Raw genomic sequence first — 19,128 nt, forward strand, 5'->3', positions numbered from 1 at the left:
TTTCGTCTAGTCTGTTCTATTTCCTCATTCCACCATGGTACCGTCGGTTTGCCTGTCTTAGATGTTTTGAAGGGGATGGAGGTTTTGGCTGCGTTTATTATATAGTCTGTTAGGTTTTTACAATAGGTTTCTGGATCATTATTTTCTATTTCGTTTAAGTTAGCTTCGTTGCAGATATCTTGGAATTGGTCCCAGTTAGCTTTATTGTAATGGAATTTTGGTTCTTGGTTTTCTGTTTGGATTGGTACGTTTGTATTTCCTATGGTTATGTTTATGGGGAAGTGGTCACTTCCTAGCGGGACGTCGTGCACTTCCCATTGAGTACTTTGGGCTAGATCTGCGGTGCATATGATTAGGTCGATAGCCGACATTTTTTGGTTTATCTTATCGTACCTCGTGGGTTGGTTGCTATTAAGGAGCACTAGGTCGTTTGTTTCTATCCATTCGGAGATTAATTTGCCATGATTATCTATTTTATCATCTATGCTCCACGTAGGAATATAGTAGATTTATCGCTTATTTGGAGTAGTTGGTTTAGATCCTCAGGTTGGACTTTTGTTCCGCCCAGTGGTAAATATTTATGATGTTTATGTTTCGGTTATTTAATGTGATTTTATGCCGTTGGCTGCTAGGTTTGGCATGTCTATTTTTATTTCTTCGTAATTTATATCTTCCCTGATAAATATGATTAGTCCTCCTGCGGCTCTTCTTGTTTTCGGTTTAGCTCTGTCAGTTCTAACTGAGTTGTAGTTAGGTAGTGTGAATTTGGATTTTTTTGAGAATTTGGTTTCCTGTAAACAAGCAATGTGAGGGCCTTTATTTGGTTTAAATCTAGTTTTTAGTTCATGGCCGTGGGAGGTGAGTCCGTTGGCGTTCCACTGAAAAATATTTAGTCCTTCCATTATTGGGTTCGGGTGATTGGTGATTTAGTTTTTAGTTTTTATTTCATTCGGTGAGTTCTTTTAGATGGAGGTTAAAGATGAAGAAGGGAAGATCGGTTAATTTTAGATTGAAAACTACTTTGTGGAAGGATTTCATGCTAGCTTTTGGTGAGTTTTGACTATGCATGTATGCTAGGAGTAAGATCTTCACAATCACCGGGTGTGACCATGTAGACAGAATCTCGTTAGGGTTTGTGATTTTTACATTTGCCCAATGACCATAGTGGGTATTGCTGGGGATACCAAACGTAACAGTTTATTATTAGAGGTTGTGAGTACCTATACCACGTAGATAGGATATCTTTAGGATTTTAATCCTTCTTTGAGAGGCATTTAGAAGTTGGGGTACTACGTTAGGATAAGATTTGTTGGTGACTTTAATCCTTTCTTTCTCTGTGGGTAATCCTTTCACGTTGATTGGAGGAAGTCACTCAACCAGGTCATGACAGGTCGTGAGTTTACTCACTAACTACTGTGAGCGTTTTTGGCATGTCATCTTTTCTTGTATAAACATAGTAACGATGCTCACTCACTCACTGTTAATCTGCTGCAGTTTGCTGGCAAAGTGGGGGTAAATCTCAGTGTCAAAGACGATCAAACTTAGTTCGAATCCTTGTTTATCTGTGACATCTCCCAACTGGTGACATTTTCATAAACTTGGCAAGTGATGATGAATTTTAATATTAATATTATTATAGTTTATGAAATTGTTAATAAAACTTTAATAAAATTGTGCTTCACTCTCACGAAAAATATATTTTCTGTGAGTAAATTTATGTCACGTTACATCGGCATTTTTCAGTGATATTGCGAAGAAATAATTACCAGATTTTGGGACTACATGAAACATGGCTGGTTTTACATTTCTGATACAGGTGCTTGACTGACTGAGTAGTTCATAATCAATTAGATATTTTTAAATCAGTCAAGTTTGCAACAATAGATGAATAAGTTGATACATTTGGACCGCAGTTACCGATTAACAACTTAAGACATAGAGACAGGGAGGAGATATATAACCAAACCTACGTAACCATGTACATATACTTACAGAATAGAGCGAAACAAGTATCCCTGGAAGTTTACCTTCAAACGACTGGTTATCACACTTGTCCTGTCTGGTATCAAATAAATAGGATAATGCAGTATGTCATTTTAGTATATATAGACTGGTGTCCCTGTTTTTAATCCCTTATATACTAAGGTATAGACTTGTAGGACGACATTCTGCTTGTGCATCAGTGCATGACTGCTAGACTATCCCATGCCATATATATATCAGGTGTCAGGCACTGAATCGGCAGTATTTCAGCCATATCGTGACGAGAAGTTGGTCATTAATAATGCATATATTCAAACTTTTTGTAAAGTTTGAATATATGCATTATTAATGACCTGTCATCGAAGGACAGTACGATAACTAGCATCTGCGTTATTAATGACCTGTCATCGAAGGACAGTACGATAACTAGCATATCACAGATTAAATTTAAAACTAGTCGAGGCACATTTAAAAGAAGAAAGAACGAGTTGACATTACAATATAAAAATGGGCTAGAAATCGTCAGTAACTAAAGGGAGATCACCATACCAGGGACCATGGGGACTTACAGTGCCTTTGCTTCCTGCATGGACCCTGGCAGGATTTATATCATCCCTTCAGTCACTGGTGATTGTATACCAGTTAAGCCTGAAGTTAAAATTACGAAAACACTACTCTTTAAAATTCTGGCATGCATAAAAATACTTCGAATGATGTGGGACTTACATACCCTCTTAGGGGGACAATAATTTTACGCTACTTCAACCCCCCTCAAGGGTACAGCACTAACAATCTCAGTTATAAATAAGCACTACCAATTTATAAAATAATATCCTAAATACATCAAAGTTTATGAAAAAGTTCTATTTCTTTTAAAAAGCATAATATTAAACGATAATTAACGTCATTAAAAAGGTCCTTGGCCGTTTTAACACTGAAATATTTATCCCTTGTGATGGAAAAATCAATACAGTCAAGCAGGACATGCTTGACCGTGATTCTTTCATCACAAGGGATACAAAACGGAGGATCCTCACCTTTCAATAAATATTCCTGCGTATATCTGGAATTGCCAATACGACATCGTCGCATAATGACCTCTTCAAATCTGGACTGACAGCCCAAGTAGGTGTAACCGATATGTGGTTTAATGTCATGTAATTTATTAGTACCTACCTGGCTGTCCCACTTCTTTTGCATAATATCACGGATGTAAGATCTGATTACAGGTTTATAATCAGTATATGGGATGAGAAGTGGTGTCACAGATTTGCAGCAGCATCGGCCATTGTGTTACCAAAGATACCAACATGGCTGGGTAACCAACAAAAGACGATGTCATATTGGCCAGTAGCAAGATCATTAAATAATTCTATAATTTCGTGTAAAAGTGGATGTTCATATGAAATATTCTTAATGGCTTGAAGACAAGAAAGGGAATCAGAAAATATGATGAAGTTATTATGTTTGGACTGAGTATTTATATATTTGAGAGCTGTTAATATTGCCTGCGATTCTGCTGTAAAAATGGAACTTTCATTTGGTAATTTGGTAATGACGGTGGCGCAAGCAACTGCGTCACCATCCTTTGATCCATCTGTAAATATAGACTTGTAAGTATTGTATGTGCTTCTTAATTGATTATATTCTTGCTGATACATGAGTTGATTGGTGTCTGATTTCTTTAGTGCCGTTAATGAAAGATCTACCTGTGGCTTTACTAGTTGCCACGGAGGAGACGAGAGTATTTGAGTCGGAGATATGATTGTGAGGCACTGAATGGAAATTACTTGGATTTATTTTGAAGGATGTTACAACCGACAAAAAACAAGGGATTTAATGTTCGGACTGTAGCTATCGTTTACAATGCCGTGGCGTTGCATCTGAACGAAATCTCACGTGATTCACGTGCAAACAGAAGCCAAAGTATGTGCGCCAAAAGCGGCACTCACAATCACGAATGCAATTGAGCTAATCTTACTCTTCAAAATGCCTCCTAGACAGTATCTCAATGAACAAACAAAGTGGCGATTTGTGTGTACGATAGAGGGGGGCGTCAATATACCAAGTTGTCTGAATGTTTGGCAAAGCAAACAGTGTAATTTCTTGACTGTGGGACAAGAACCGTCAAACGTGTAGGGTTGCAATGAGCCCTGGGCGTGGCGGGCCTACAAAACTACACCTAGACAAAATCGTCTCATTAAATTTATTGCACTACACAACAGATTCAAATCTGATCTTGTTATCAACAGATAATTCAGTACAATAACAGGTACGCAAATTTCAAAATCTGCCGTAAACACAACCCAAAAAAGTAAGATAATCTGTACTTTACAAAGAAAGTGTTATCCCAAATATAACATTTGTTACATTTGACCACTTTCTAAATGGCATTGGGTGTTCATAGCTTTCGGCCATTGGAGCCGTGCCAATTTACACTTGTCAGAGGGGTACACAAAGTACGTGATCTAGACTACCAGTTGTCGGTCTATCATTTTTAGTGGAAGCCTCGGTGGTTGAGTGGGTTGGATCTCTGACTTTGTGTGCTGGCGATTAGGTGCCTCACTCTGGCAGTGTGGGTTCCAATCCCGGACGGGACTCAACCCCAAAAAGTACGAGAAGCTGTAATATACTAAGAAAGTGTTATACTTTCTAAATGGCATTGTGTGTACTCCCCGATAATAGAAACACAAGGCAAATACTTCATACTAACGCACACGTTGCGATGAACGTTAAACACATTGGATACCAAAGATAGATAACTATTTATCTAACATAATTGCAATATATATCACACAATAATAAGTTTCATCCCTGTGGTGGACACTGGGATGTGAATTAATCCACGTGCTCGGGAGGAATATAGAGCTGATATGAAAATAAACAAACCACATTCAGAATATTCTAAATGCGCACATATATACAAATAAAATTGAATGTGGTATAATATACATTACTAATTCGAGTAGTGGCCTGACGCTGAAACTGCCGACATACCCCTCCCCACAGTAGAACAAAGCAAACTGAGTGTTTTTGTACCGGACTAGAAAATGATGGTTGTGGTAAAACCATTTGGTTACAGATACCGTTTTGGGGTCAAAATGTACATTTCTGTTTTAAAAATAGAGAAAATCAAATGAAGTCCTCTAATAAACAGTAGTGTGCAATTAGTCCTCTTCTTATCATTTATGTGACTGTTTATGTGACCCATAGCCTCACACAAATTTCGTTATTGGTAAAAAAAAGCCCCCAAATGGTAAATTTTGCTCAGTTTTCGTTTTCAAATTATTTGATAATGAACTGCCATATAATATCTGTATTGTCCAGCAAGCCATTTGATATCTCAAAATGTGACGAAACATCTTTTGGCAGTATTGATATTCAACATAACCTTTATGATTTTTGAAACAAATGGTAATATGTTTTGCCAACCCCCAATTTGTCAAAAAGTGCCAGTTTTGACCTCCATTGTTACTTTAGTTAATAATAGCTTCATAAAAACATACACGTGGCCGTTTGCAAGTACCATTTCTATACAGGACATTATCAAAGATTTGCCAAAACTCAATGATTTTTTAAATCTACCATAGAGGTCAATCTGAAGGTCAATGTCAGTTTGAAGGTCAAGTTCTAAATGAATACATAAACAGTATAAATAATGCTACAAATGCTCAAACAATTATCACTACTAGTTCTGGGTATGCTTGGTAAAGCCCTTTAGAGTATACGAAGAAAGACTTAAAATTATGCACAACGAAATAATTCCTGCTCCCTCTCACAAATGGACCAGCAGAAGATACAGTGGACTCAAGACACAAGACACAATAAGGTATGTTAACCTTCAATTCTGACATTTAAATCAAAATATTCATGAATGTACTACTGCTGTCAATATCCAAGATGTGCACAAGTATGATAATATGTGAAATGATATTGATGATTCATGAGAGAAAGACATTTAAGCTGAATTAACTATTGTAAGGGGAAATAACTCTCACCATCAAAATAATGTAAACAAATTAGGGTCCAGCCCTTGTTCTTTCATATTTTATTTATGTCGGGGGTGTGAGGGTTGGGGGTAGTGTTTAATGTGCATTTTCACTGTATAAACAGAGCATTTTATATGATATGATCATTTACAGGATACCAGAATTATACATGTCCAGCTTAGAAGTACTTGGCTGAACCAGAAAGTCATGGATATTCACAAAGAACCACCTACTAAACGGATTCGTTTTGATAATTCCTGCATCATATGTCAGGAACCGTTTGAGCTAGCAAGAAGGGAATGTTTGTGGAGCAGCCAACTATTGGTGGATTGACATATAGATGCTGCTGAACAAAGACGTGTACGAAAGTACAAAATTTATCAAAACCCAAATACTGAAATGAGTGAAGGTTTCCTATCACAAAAGAATGCAGAGCTAACTAGTAAAACCAATCTTATGCATCAATCTAATTCAAAGAACAAGCCAGAATGTTCACGTGAAGGTGCTGATACTCCCCAGAGATCCAGCAGACGGGATCCAGGTGCTTTCAACATCTGAATTAATTGTTTTATATGTGGACAGACAGAAAAACGATCACAGGATAAAAGAAGAGAACCATTGACACCCATCAGCACAGACACTGGGCAGTCTACAAGATTCAGAGTTCTTCATGCTGCTGAAAGAAGACGTGATGTATATATGCGAATGCTGCCATATCTTGATCTCTTTGCATTTGATGCAAAATATCACCGATCACGTTATGCACGCTACATATCAGAACGAAACATTAAGTTTGCAGAAATGTCTGAATGTTTGTCAAATCATAACAAAGATTTCATTTACTGGTTTCCGACATGGAAGAAATGGTGCTATCTTCACAACAGCAAATGTTCGTTACACTCACGAGTCAACATACAAGATTTACTGAACTGTTGACTGAATGTGACGTTTCTGATGAGGAAGCAAAGCAATACTCAAATTCAAAATTGAAACAACGCCTCAAGTTACACTTCAACTTACATTCATTGAACGGTCTGGAAAAACTGATCTACTGTGTTCCAGTGACCTAACAGTAGATAGGTAGATATGGAACAGTAAACCCATCTTGATGAAGCTTGGTCAAACTGACCAATGACTACACTGCTTGCAACTCAACCAAACCATCAGCAGTGTTTCTGGGATAAAACCGCATCGGGAAATCATCCATTGAGTGCACTCAAGAAGGCAGAAGGGCTTCAATCCACACTTGAAAAAGAGTATGAAGAAAAGGAAACCATGCAATGTGTGAATGAATGGGCTCTTGACGATAGTGGTATTCTTCACAGGCCTGCTGGGATATTGCGACGAGCAATATCTAAGATCGAAACTACAAATGAGTATTACCTGTCATTTCGGAATTGAGCAGGAATCGTTGCAGACAATTCGTACCTCATGTCTTATAAGATTTCATTTCTTGGAGCATAGACACAAAATCTTTTGTAGATGTCACCAAAAGTGTGGAACAAGACAAACCTCTGACAAATCTGCAAGTTCTAGCCATCTGTCACAAGTGGTTATCGCTCTCAATCAGAAATTTAGGACGCCAATCACACTTGGTCTTTGAATGGAGGTATATCATGAAGTAAGAAGCAAACACTTGATTGATACTTTGTCTTGGTCGTTCAGTCTCATATGATGAGGTTTTAAACATGTGTTGCCAAAGACCAATTAGTGCGTTCTGAAGATGTCTTTGTTCCAGGTGGAAAAGTTCCATTGTCCAATAATGACACCGACAGCTCTATAGATGCTGTGACAGACAACTTTGACAGAAATTAGGAAACACTTGATGGACGAACAACAACACATGCCCTTGCAATGGTGTTATATCAGCGATGTCAACGTCCAGTAAATCAGGACACAAGGATTCTTCGATCAACAGACAAGGCATTAGATACGAGTGAATATGCTGAACAAAGTTGGAGTAGGTACGGAAAACCACACCTGAGGCCAGAGCCACCAGCAGTTGCAGATAGTACAGCTCTCAGTGTGGACAGAATTGCAACTTCGTCAGCTGTGACAAAAGATTTCATTTGGCAGCTTGCTAGACACTTCAACAGAAATGTAAATACTATTCCCGCATGGAGTGGTTTCAATGCCACACTTTCAAGCACACAGATGCCTGTTGCAACTGCCAGTTACCTTCCATTTATACACGCATCTCCATCATGATCAGATGTGTCAACCATCTACACAGGTCTTCTTCGAATTGTTGCAATTGCTGCAAATCTTGGGCAGTCTTACATTCTTGTCACTGCAGATCTCGCCATATACTGCAAAGCACAAGAAACTCTTTGGAGCAGGCCCATTGGCTTGACAAGAAAGGTCAAAATGCCCTTAGGAGGAATGCACCTTCTCATGGCATTCATAGCTAGTCTGGGAAAGCTCTTTGGGGATGGTGGACTATTGGAACTGCTTACCCTGACCGATCTGTATGCAAATGTTTCCAGCTTCAATACCAAGTACCCCCATAGAGGAAGACATGTGCAAAATGCAAAGTGCTATGGAGAATCAAAATATACAAGCTGCAAGAGAGATTGCAGAAGGCACAGACACATCTGACTTAGAGGAAGGAGCTGGTAGGAAGCAGTCGGCTACCTTTACATTTTGGGACAACTTCATTGATGCTGGACACATAATGCTGCGTTTGCTGAGAGCAGAAAGAGAGTCAGCCTTTGAACTCCATCTCAGTGCTGTCTGTGAAGCAATTCCTTTCTTTATTATGGCTCGAAAAAACAACTATGCAAAGTATCCTCCAATATATGTAGCTGAAATGAGAAACCTGCAGCAAGTAGAACCAAGCTCCTACCAACAGAGGGTTTGTGTTGCGTCTTTCAAGTGAACAAGCATCAATTGTGTTCCAACTGACCTGGCATTGGAACAGACAGTTAACCAAGATGCAAAAGGACACGGTGGTTGGTAACCCAGCAAATGACAGGAACTTATTCAGAGGCGATGAAAACGCTATGCAGTTCATCCACACCTACAAAACAGCATGTGGAACTAGTCCCATCTGGATTTAAAGAGATTCTTCTCACGTTGAAGGGATAGTATGTGCTCTCGAAGACACATACAAACATCAATTTGACCTTGATAGTGTGCCATCTTTGTAAGTCAACATTGTGACAGGCCTTGTGGAAACATCTTAAGTAGAGCAGCGTTTGACCAAGAACTGGGAGAACTTTAGATGAAGCAATTCGGAAAAGAGACTGATAGGGCAATGCAAGAAGACAGTAAGCTTCTGGAACCCAGTACCAAGTTCAAAGACAAAGATATTTGCCGACATGTGAAAGCCTCTCACATCAAACAAGAAAAAGGGTCCTCAGTCTCTTTCCGTTTCAAAAACACGAGATATTGACATCAAGGAAGTGTTAAAACATGAACTTGCTACAGTTCCCCTTGCTCTCTTCAGTGATGATGGATGCATGCGGAAGACAAACAAATCAAACCTTGCCAAGAAACTGGAATCTGTTATTGACTCTTGCCGAGACAACACCTAGTCATCAAATCATTGCATTACGTCAGGTTCTAAATTATCGTCATTTCTTGAATGGATCAGCAAACAAAGCTGCTCTTGCTGCATTTGTGAGCAAGTATATTTGTTGTCAAGCTCCAAAGGCATTTAAAGAAAACCAGACCATTGTTCTTGCTGGAGAATTCAAAGATGGAACAACTGTGAAGGAAGTACAGTCCATTGGAGTCTGAGGTGGCTCGCCTCTTATCTACACACAAGGAAGCTGACAATAGACTCATCTTACACTCAATAGACTTGTCAAAGACTCACAAAATAACTGTCGTACGCTGTGATGATACAGATGTCCTGACACTGCTTCTCTATTATTGTAGCATGGGTCACACTGAAGGAGAAGTGTATATGCATGCTGGCCATTCAGGGACAATAGGGAACGGTTTATCCCAGGGCATGCAATGGCGCAAGCTCTTGGTGATACAGTGTGTTGGTGTCTCCCTGCCTTGCACTCACAGGATGTGACACCACCAGTGCTCTCTACAACACTGGAAAGAAGACAGCCTTATCAACATTGCTGACACATATTGAAAAGTTGAAAAGCTTGTCAGAGTTTGGATTAAACTCCATTTCAAGCAACACGTGTTGAGAGCTATTTTCCAGACCACAATATGGCTGCACAGTCATGTACCAAACCCTATTTTGGAAAATTCAATGGACCATGGGTGGAAACGAGGTAATGATGGTGGTCTAGAACACATGTATGTGAAGCCATGTGTACCCGTCCAAGTCACAGATATCACTCATTTCATCTGCTGTGACAGATCACGTGTCATTCCCAGAAAGGGTCTGTTCCTCGAAGCTGGACTGCCAAGTACTGAACACTGCACCTGCTCTGGCTGCCAAAACTACATGAAGTATCTGAAAGCTTGAGTGACAATGACAGTGACTACATGCATGTTACGGTACAAGAGGAAAGTAATGGATTTGTTAATGAGCTACAGACAATATTGAAGCTATTGCAGATAAGTGCTTCACACTGACACGTCAATTTAAGTCAGTATGATCAGCCATTATATTATATGACATCAGAAATAACTATCTTATATTTGTCAATGACATGTTAGATGGTCTTTCAGCCTCAAAAGCTAAATTTTGACGTCTTAGATTCTCATAAATTCCGAAATTATGTCAAAATGTAGATATTTGTATATATAGTCGTATATTTATTGCCGACCATCATGGTGGCCATTTTTTTCGTCATTTTGGGATTAATCAAAATCTCTCAAGATCAAATATGGAAGATACCTTAACGAATCATGTGTTAAGTTAAAACAATTTGGTGCATGGGAATAGTGTTTTTTTGTGTTTTAATAGTAAATGGTTTTAAAATGTAATGAGATACATTTGTATTTTTTCAAAAAGGATGGGGGGTGGGATCATTTACAAAATTTACAAATGTTTCAGACATAACATAACACCTACATTCATTGTAGATAGTTTACTTTATTTCTAAAGCATTCAGGCAGATTTTTAACTCCCAAACAACATGATTGACAACATAGAAGTTACATTATCTTCAGTTTTGTAAGATTTGGAAAGGAATATGAGTGATTTTTTTCATGTTTTTTTTAAATATTTTGGCCCATATTTCGAGTTAAACAATTTTGTTTATTGCTTATTTATTCTATTTTAAGTTTGCTATGTCAGCACTTTGATTTTGGGATAAATTAAGCATCCCAATGAGCAAAATGACTTGTTAAGCGCCATTTATTTGATTTACTTAATTTTGACACCATAGATGTGCATTATGCTTCACAAAACATGTCTGCCACCAAAGGAAATCACCACAACCATCATTTTCTAATGAGTAAATGACATCTTTTGAAGAAAAATGTTGTTGTGTTTTGTTCCACTGTGGGGAGGGGCTACTCCTTAAATAAGCCCAATTTTAAGGGTTGGCTGCTACTCTAAATGAACTTCATGATGATAATGTATATGAAATGTTAGGTCATGCCTTTATCATTTGTCCATTAATTCATTCTTTCAGTCAACCATTTATACGCCGTATTTAACACTTTAAAGCATATGTGTTATGAGTAATAATGCTGATCAGCATTAAACTTAGGCATAAACGCCATGGCACAAAATATACACAAGAACACAAATATACATTCTTATAAACAGTAGAATATCGCTATCACGGTAAAACCGTAATGGTGTTGATTTAGTTAGGCCTGTCAGTTGTTGTCACTCAAGCTTTTCCATGGGTACAGTTGTACATATCCAACAAATAACATTTATCGTAATTACAAACCTTTAGCGTCAGCAATGTTCAAAACACTGACACACCTCAAGCCACCACTGGGTACCTATATTACTGTCATCCTGTCTTCATCAGAAGTGGAATGAGTGTTCTCAAGAGTGAAGCTCATTGTTACAGAACACAGAAACAGACTAAGTGTGAAGAACTGCAACAGGGACTTCTGATCAGTATACACACATCTACTGCTGACATTGACATGGACAAAATTGTGTTGTGTCTTTTTTGTCCAGGAAGAACAGAAGAAAATGAGAGTGAACTGTTTCAGTGTGATTGTCAAAAGAATTCTTAATAACTTATATCAACACTAGGTGATTTTTTTGTTTTTATTAATTGTTAAAGTCAGTTGAAATAACTGTGCTCTTTAAATATATATTTGCGACGTTAAGGCGACATATTCGCAACCTTTAGGCGACACTTTCACCCATAGGACATATTTCTGTCGCATAAATATCTACACCCTACAACTATGTTATTTTCCCGTAACAGCCACCCCAAAGTGTTTATCTGGATAATAGATCTGGACATGACTTTCAGAAATGTTTCTTTGGCATTTTATTAATAATTTAATTATAATAGTGATAATATAAAAATATTGCGAATTTGACGTCTGCGACCTGTCGGCGACACGGGGTTTTCTATAATATTCTCGAAAACCTGGATATACACTAATTAAGTCCGCCGACCTTGTATTTATGGCCTGGTTAACACAGCTCAATGGCCGCTCATTAACTCAAAATTCACATCTCACAGTAGTATAGTCTCAGTCCGCAGAAGGTCATTTTGGTTGATCCGGTTGATCCAGGCGAATCCGAAGTTGATTGGCTGATCCAAGTCACGTGATCAGATAGGATGACTCATGCATCAACAGCGCGTCGGGAAAGGGGGGGGGGGGGGGGAATGAAAGGTGTGTGTTTATAAGGCAGAAAAGAATTCATAAGAAAACAAAAGTAAAGGGTTATGAATAGAGCTATGTGTATGGCGTGCTGCCCTAAATAGACAGACCGTACCCGTCAGCCCAGTTTGAATTGATTGCGCTTGACAACTCACGTGGACCTATATTCAAAATAACCCGCGCTCGCTAGAGCGTGCGACCTGGTTTGATGAATACAGGCTGTGTGTTGAAAGTACATCATTCCACAATAGAGATGGATTGTGTCAACATGTTATACGCCGGATAAGGGGGGGGGGGGGGGGAAATGTACATCTAGCTGGATCAAATTCATCTTGTACGGTCTACAAGTTGTACACCATGAACGTTAGACGACCTGTATAGAACAAAATATAGACAAAATAGATAAGACTACACAATCAGTAAGCTAGCAGTGTCGTTTAACGCGCAACAACGATGTAGTCATGTCACCCTGCATTGACTATAACGCTGAATGCAGCCGGATTTCGAATCACCGCGCTGCGTACTATTGTGAACCATTTGTAAAGAATTATTCAGCCCTGTCCCGACTTGCATAGTTTATGTTTCAATGCTAGCGTTTCCTTTTAACGCGATGACAAATAAGCCCTACGGTTTGAGTTTTAACCGTGTAACATGATGTGCACAGTTTTACTTCAGAACGTGCTATTTTGAAAATACATGTAGATAGAAAACTTATAAGTACATGTATCAGTGTGACGGCACGAAGCTAGGTTTGTTGGGAAAGTGATCGAAGCAATCTATAGGACATTTTCATGTTTACAATACTCACCCTTAATTCGAAGAGAGAACAGAGTTTATCGTGGAAAATTGTTTGACGAGGAAAATGTTTTATTGGAAATATATGTCGAAGCATGATTGGGAAGTCGACGCCATTGTTGCTGCAAAATGGTGCCAAGATCTGCAAATTCTGTGGGTGGCTCTGGAGAGTGCGCAGACTTCTGCCAAGAGCATCCAAGACGTGTTCTATGGGATTGAGGTCGGGAGACCTTGACGGCCAGTCCATGACGTTGACTCCCGCATTCTGAAGGAAATTCCTTGTCAAAATTGCTGTGTGGAGTCTGCCATTGTCGTGTTGGAAGATCAAAACGGGTCCATGTGCTGCCATAAAAGGCAGAAGTTCTGGTGCCCGTACCTGGTCGTGGTAAGCAGCAGCGTTGAGATTGCCACGGATGACAAGAAGCCTGGAACGTGCATTGCCACAGAAAGCACCCCACACCATGACACTTCCGCCTCGAAATCTGTCATCTTCCTGTACACAACACTGGGCGTAACGTTCATGGCGGCGCCTCAACACCCTCGCCCTACCATCAGCAAATCGAAGATTAAATCGGGATTCATCAGTGAAGACGACTTGATTCCAATTCCTCTGAGTCCATCGTAAGTGTCGCTGTGCCCACAATTGACGTTGACGTCTGTGTAATTGAGTCAGAATCGGCCCGCAGTATGGCCGTCGTGCTTGAAGGTGAGCAGTTCTCAGACGGTTTCGAACAGTTTGCGCACTCAGTCTACCCCTAAACAGTTCATTTCTGGTTGATGTAGCTGTCAAAAATCGGTTACGGAGGTGACGTAAGACAATCTGACGATCCTCTGCATGTGACGTCACACGTGGTCGACCTGGCCGAGGGCGATCAGCGGTGGTACCCGTTTGCCTCATTTTCTAAATTATATGGAATTTTGACTTTGTTTCCTTTAAACTGAAATTAGCAAGTTAGCCAACTTGAAACAATAAACAGTAAGTATTTTTGATTTCCTTGGAGTATTTTAAAGTCTTAACTAAATACATCAATAGAGTTAAGTGTATTTTCCTTTCATGTTGTGGTTTCAAAGAGCTTTCTCCTACTTTCGGGGGCATTTCCATTTCTCGGCTTCACTGGTCAGTGTTGAGATTGCTGGCAACAATCAACCCCTTCACTTCCTATTTCTGGTAAAGTTCATTATCCAGCCTTACATATATGATTACTTTAAAGCCGCTTAATGTGTCCCTTGCCAATTGTTGGCCTAAATTCCATGCTCTCTGTCCAACTTTGAGATGTTTTATTCTGATTCCTTTCCATGTGTACTTATGTCTCCAGCTTATATCAGAGGTGCTTATACTTGAGCAGGGATGTAAACTCGAGGAATCTCGAACAATCTCAATCATATCATGTCATGACTGTCAAAGCCATATACCATGAATGTTGAAGACTCTGCTATTATCTGATGATATCAGCACAGGGAGGCAAACAACTGACCATGCATATGAAATATGTATTTTTATTGGTGTTGAGGTTTAAAGATGTGTTTATTTTTTATAGTTGAAAATATTTTTTAGGGTGAAATGATCTGGTCAGCCTCAACCATGAATGGAACTGATCCATGAGCCCATGATTGTGAAACGTGAATAAACTTCCATGGTCTGTGTCTGATTGTAGCAACTTCTTATTAATACAGAAAAACATTTTGTAAAACATTAATGAAATATATATCATTTAACTCTTACAGCTCTTTCGGTACATCAAAACTTTGTATTCTGGTGCCATATAGACATGCTGGATAAGTTACATCCAATATTTATTTTTTTCTGAGACACACAAAACATAAGTCAAATGTTTTCTAATTTCTCTGCAGGTCCTACAACACCAGATCAGAATCAGTCTTTCAACAAGCAGATTTCATTGAGAGCCATTTTGAATCGTCTGGCAGCTGTGATTGGATAATTTGGGTAAGATTTCAAATTTTTGGTAATGTACTTCCATCCAGTAATTAAAACTGACAATGTTGTTTCTATATATTAGGGCTGTCTTGTTTATTAACATGATGGCTGATGCTGAATGTGACCACAGATATTTTCAAGCAAGTGACACCGAGGACGATAATCCAGGTAAGCAGTGTCAAAAGAGTACCATCCCCATGGGGGGGAATGAGTCAATATACTGTCGGCAGTGTTCCCAATCATGCACCGGGTTTGCTTATGCATTATACGAAGCAGGATTCCAAGGAATGGCTTGTCGTTGATGATAATAATAAGACCGAGAACGATCACGTTGGGGAGTGTAATTGATGACTAGAAGAAGATGAATGAGCTAAGTGCGACGAGTGTCCAATAAAATTTGTATGAAGTTCATCTTCCGAACCTTGAAAGGACGTCAAACCCGGGTTGGAGTACCGATCCTTTGAGGTATGGCAAGTCTGAGAAGTTCGCTGATCCTGTGATCAGAGGGTCCCGATCTTAAGTTCATCAATCCTGAGACGATCGTCGATTCGAGTTCTGTTATTAAACTGTGGAGGATAGTTTAAACGCCAAATGCCGAGACCTCGGAAGGTGATCCTTATCAGCGATCGTCAAGTGCTCACGGGAACGAGACACGCGCAAGTCCTGTTCCAGAGAAGAGTTATAGGGTTCAATCAAAGCCACAGTCTAAGGATGCCCTTGGACGGAAAACCGTTCACATTATCAGCGGCAGAAGACAAGGGATGAAGACAAGGTACGGTCTACAGTATGCTTCGTAGAAGCAAGAGAAGCAAGAAGGGATCGCGGCCAACTGTGAGAAAGTACACTCTTCCACTTCGGATCGAAAGAAGAGTGAGAAATGGATAGTGTGAGATAGGATAATTTCAATAATATAAATATATGAATGTCATGAAACACTGTTTTTGTTACGAAAACAAGAGAATTTGGCCAAAGAGAATTTAATGCAATCTTCAGGTTTATCGGTGATATGCTAAGGGACCAGCTATTTGATATTCGAGTCAGGTCTGGAATATTACTGATTAAAATATAAATTGGCGAGGTAAATTACGCTTCAGGCTGTTGAAAATATTTGTCAGACACCTACATTGTTAGATGTTTTTTATTCTTTAAATATTTAGGCTCATACCTTCAATCAAAAACTTATCTGGTTTTGCAGAATATCAAATTAGGTCCCAAATGATCAAGTGGCTAATTCCCTTCCACAGATATACCCACCTGAGCTAGAAATAAAGAGAGACCAATGAAACCACCTCATTTCTTTCATAATTAGGCCAATTCATTCACAAGACTGCATGAAAGGAGGGACCATTTCAACTTTCCCTATATATCTAGCAATATTCCTATAACTCCAGCCTTTGGTGTCTAACATTTCACAACTTTTGAGGCACAATCGAACATGCCCCTTCCAAGAAAATTTCTATAGAGTGTCATACGACTCTTTGTCAAGTGTCACAATGTTTGAGGCCACTGAACTCTTTCAAAGGGTTTTATGGTAGATACAATTCCATATTTAACGCATCAGTTATACAAATTATGTCTGATGCAAATCATTATTTCGATTTGCACCATAGGTGCAGCGTCGTAAGAGGCGACTAACAGGATCGGGTGCTCAGGGCTGCTGACTTGGTTGATGCATATCATTGATTCTAATTGCGTAGTTCAATGATCATGATCTCAATCAATGGATTGTGTGTTATAGACTCGAAAATTTACAGACCGCCGTAATATAGCTGGGATAGCTGAGTGCAGCGTTAAACAACAAACAAACAAAGAACCAGTGGGGTTTTTTTCAGGTGAACAAATTGAATTTGTGTTTGAGTGAGTGAGTGAGTGAGTATGGGTTTACGCCGCTTTTAGCAATATTCCAGCAAAATCACGGCGGTGGACACTAGAAATGGGCTTCACACATTGTACCCATGTCGGGAACCGAACCCGGGTCTTCGGCGTGACGAGCGAACGCTTTAACCACTAGGCTACCCGTTTGAGACGGGTGCCACCCGTAAGGATTGGTTCAACTTTTCGCAAACACCTTGTATGGTCACTATTTAATAGGAATACCTACATCACTCATGATATAGTCGAAATTGTACAATGGACACATGTTTGCGTATTACCACGTGGGTAGTTATCCACGTCGTAGTTTGAAGTCAGAATGAAAATTGCCTTACCTTGTATAATTACTGAAATACCAGACTGTCTGTCGGAAAGTATGTTTATAAATGAGGAAAAACAAGTAGGTGGAGTAGGAAATAACATGCATTTTATCTCCTTGTGTAACCTTATCATTAATGCATAGTATGGAGCTAGTTTTTCCTCTTCGTGCAAAATCAATTTTGAGGCATGCATACAAATTGAATTTCACCGTGTTCCTGACAGCTCCTGACTACTACCGACCACAGACTCGCTCGTCACGCCGAAGACCCGGGTTCGATTCCCGACATGGGTACAATGCGTGAAGCCCATTTCTGGTGTCCCCCGCCGTGATATTGCTGGAATATTGCTAAAAGCGGCGTAAAACCATAGTCACTCACTCACTCACCTACCATCATGACCATAGACCGTTGACCTTTCCTGTGTATTTGGTAACCCAGACTTCGACTCACTGCTTTGAAATGCTATCAGTTGTTTAACTGAAGTCGGCCTCAGGGGGAGTTGTAAATTACATGTGAATGCAAAACGTCGGAGGATACATGTTCGTGTGCGCGGTGGTTATGTTGAATTATTTCATATAATCAATTGACTATCTGTACAACAGTGACGTGACAGGTTGCATGTACACCGCACAGTATGGGTCCGGTGTTCAGTGGTATCAAGTTGTTCCCTATCTGTAAACGTAGAGAGATATCTGATCGCTGTCTGTTGAAACATAACAACCTCTTATCACGGAGTAATGTATACAAGAGGCCCATAAGGCCTGTATCGCTCACCCGGATATTTACGCAATCATGACAAAGATACAATTGCATTGTACATGTATATAATACTGTAAATATTTCGAAATTTTGACTCTGTCGGCATTTAAAAGGGGTGGATGGCAAATCTGACAGCATGAACGTGTACTTCTATATAGATACAAATGTAGATTAAAGATCTGAACCGTTTCCATGTTATGATCCAGGGTTTATTTCTCCAGGGGTGGAGCATGACCCCCGGGCCATCCTGGTAGCATATGTGCATTCCTCTCATTATCAGTAGAGGACGTAACGTGTAGGCGAGACGGCTCTCCCGTCTCTCGTACAAGTGACCACCTGAGAGGGGACACTCGTATGCGTGACGGTCTGTCAGTGGACCATGGATTTCTGCATGTTGCACAAAAATGTCTCTACAAGCGTTATTTGTGAAAATAATAAAACAAAATTACGTAGAGTCATTGATCATAATACTAGGAAAAAAAATGGGCAAATTGGGGTAAAAATATGCAAAAATTGAGCAAAATGTTCTGTTTTTGACAGCGATTTTCTCCTATGTACATATTTTTCAGAAACTAACATTTTATAAAAGCTTATTCATCGTAGAGTCACAAAATATATGAATTATTTCACGCACACCATCGCCATCGCGTTGAAACATGTTTACTTTCTTCGACAAGTGACTGGTCGACAAGCCGATAAAGGGAGGTAACCGATGCCTGACTAAAATGTTCAATCGGAACATCCGTCTTGTTAC

At 39.4% G+C, this 19,128-nt stretch overlaps 1 protein-coding gene across 1 annotated transcript in view; it reads right to left on the reverse strand.

Moving 5' to 3' along the window:
* LOC124132883 overlaps window positions 1-17,660 on the reverse strand; it is a 56,283-nt gene extending 38,623 nt beyond the window's left edge. The window contains exon 1 of the mRNA XM_048398424.1: window positions 17,631-17,660. The gene's annotated coding sequence lies outside the window, so the exon portion shown is untranslated. The remainder of the gene's footprint in view (window positions 1-17,630) is intronic.
* Window positions 17,661-19,128: the final 1,468 nt, after the last annotated feature.

This window comes from Haliotis rufescens, unplaced genomic scaffold (genome assembly GCF_023055435.1).
Source record: "Haliotis rufescens isolate VD_foot unplaced genomic scaffold, xgHalRufe1.0.p SCAF_18, whole genome shotgun sequence".
In the NCBI taxonomy this organism is placed as follows: Eukaryota; Metazoa; Mollusca; class Gastropoda; order Lepetellida; family Haliotidae; genus Haliotis; species Haliotis rufescens.